Here is a 2,749-nt window from a genome sequence, read left to right as displayed (position 1 = left end):
CATCTCTCTCTCTCTCTCTCTCTCTCATCTCCTCATCTCTCTCTCTCTCTCTCTCTCTCTCCTCTCTCTCTCTCTCTCTCTCTCTCTCTCTCCTCTCTCTCTCTCTCTCTCTCTCTCTCTCTCTCTCTCTCTCTCTCTCTCTGATTTCAGTTGATCATACATATATATAAAAGGTCGCTTTGACCTCATTTGAGATTTTAGGGACTGTATGAAAACTATTCGGAGGGAGACGAGGTTTAGAGAAGGAGAGAAGTTATGTGCTTTTTTTTTCTCTTTTGCTAGAGGAATGATTTTTTGCCGTGGCTCCAGGAATAGCAATATCAGTCAATTAGTCTTTTACTTTAGTCCAGACTAAAATATTGCATCAACTGTTTTGCACACACACATTAATGATAACCGTTAGATAAATCCTACTGACTTTGGCGATGCCTTGACATTTCCTGTAGAGCCAGCACGAGGCTGACATCTTTTATTTTAGTAAAATACTGTATCTCAACTATTATTAACCCTCCTGTCGTCCTCCCGGGTCAAATTGACCCCGTCTGTTTTGACTCTTCCTTATTTCCTTCCTTCCTTCCTTCTTCTTTATTTTTTCCTTCGTTCTTCCCCTCCTTCCATCCTTCCTTTCTTCCTTCCTTTCCCCCTGATAACTCCTTTCCTTCCTTCCTTCCTTCCTTCCTTCCTTCCTTCCTTCCTCATTCCTCCTTACCTTCCTTCCTTCCTTACTCCCTTCCTTCCATCCCTCCTTACTCCTTTCCTTCCTTCCTTCCGTCCTCCTTTCCTCCTTACTCCTTTCCTTCTTTCTTTCCTTCCTTCCTTCCTTCCTTCCTTCCTTCCATCCCTTCTTACTCCTTTCCTTCCTTCCTTCCTTCCTTCCTTCCTTCCTTCCTTCCTTGACCTGAGGACAACACGAGGGTTAAATAGATTGCCATTACATTTTCATACAGATATTCACATTGTCCAGATGATGTTTCGTAATGACTTCGCTGATCCGCTCACCACCTCACAAACACCCAGCTCACCTTTCCAGATCAGAAAACACTTGAATGTTTTCATTATCGTCACGTGCAGAGCCAAACCAACGATGAATTTATCTACTTAGAAGTATTTTGTGCGTTTCCAGAGTCTGATAGATCTAATTCTTCTCTGCTGTAGACCTCCATGCTTTTCCAAGAACTATTAAAAACACATCAGTGAGTCACACCGCTGCACTGAGTGACATGTTCCTTCATTATGAAGAGTTCGGTCACATTAGTCTTTTTTTCCCAAAGTCTAATAACAGTGATCACGTTTTCAGTCTCTGGAGAGTAGTTCTGTGTAAAGCAGATGCCACTGAGCATGTGCAGGAGCTTGGTTCTGTTTACACAGCTTGATATACTACATTATACACTGTAAACAACTCCAGTACAAAGTCAAGAGGTTGTAATATGTAAGGCACTGTTTAGAGCTGCATCCCAGAAAGCCGCCAGCTTCACAAAAAAAACAGTCAGCAGCTGGTTTTAAATAGATTCAGGACCTTTGAGGAAACATTCGGGGCTGCAGCCTCAGAAGCCGCCCGCTAGCTCCGCCTCTGGTCAAGTCGAGGTTGTGATATGAAGCACAACAAGCTAACGAAGCTGTAAACAGAACAGCCTTCCTGCACATGCTCAGTAGCGTCTGCCTTACACAGAACTACTCTCCAGAGACTGAAGACATGATCACTGTGACTGTTATTAGTCTTTGGAGCTGTTTCTAAAAAACCTAACATGATCAAACGCTTCATAAGGAAGGAGGTTTTTTTTTAATGTGGACTGGAGACTGAAAACTTGATCAAATAGGATATATCAGACTTTGCATACACATACAATGCTAAAAATATGAATTACAATACCTCACCAGTCCAGATCGAGCTGTTTTTGTTTGACAAGAAGAGATTAAATCCTGTTTGAATCCTGTTTGAAGCTAGCCACCAGCTAGCTTTGCCCTCCTGGTCAAGTCGAGGTTGTGATATGAAGCACAACAAGCTCACGAAGCTGTAAACAGAACAGCCTTCCTGCACATGCTCAGTAGCATCTGCCTTACACAGAACTACTCTCCAGAGACTGAAGACATGATCACTGTGACTGTTATTAGTTTTTGGAGCTGTTTCTAAAAAACCTAACATGATCAAACCCTTCATAAGGAAGGAGGTTTTTTTTAATGTGGACAACACAGTCCACAGAACTACTCTCCAGAGACTGAAAACTTGATCAAATAGGATATATCAGACTTTGCATACACATACAATGCTAAAACTATGAATTACAATACCTCACCAGTCCAGATCGAGCTGTTTTGTTTGACAAGAAGAGATTAAATCCTGTTTGAAGCTAGCCACCCACTAGCTCCGCCCCTGGTCAAGTCGAGGTTGTGATGTGAAGCACAACAAGCTAACGAAGCTGTAAACAGAACGGCCTTCCTGCACATGCTCAGTAGCGTCTGCCTTACACAGAACTACTCTCCAGAGACTGAAGACATGATCACTGTTATTAGTCTTTGGAGTTGTTTCTAAAAAACCTAACATGATCAAACGCTTCATAATAATGAAGGAGGGGTTTTTAAATACTTTTTGGACAACACAGTCCACAGAACTACTCTCCAGAGACTGAAAACTTGATCAAATAGGATATATCAGGCTTTGCATACACACACGGTGCTAAAAATATGAAGTCACCAGCTTTATCCTTTAAATTTAGAGGACTTAACCTTACAATACTTCACCAAGCACTGT

This window comes from Scomber japonicus, chromosome 19, assembly GCF_027409825.1.
Source record: "Scomber japonicus isolate fScoJap1 chromosome 19, fScoJap1.pri, whole genome shotgun sequence".
Lineage (NCBI taxonomy): Eukaryota > Metazoa > Chordata > Actinopteri > Scombriformes > Scombridae > Scomber > Scomber japonicus.
The sequence above is the reverse complement of the archived record's forward strand: the minus strand, read 5'-3'. Positions refer to the sequence as shown.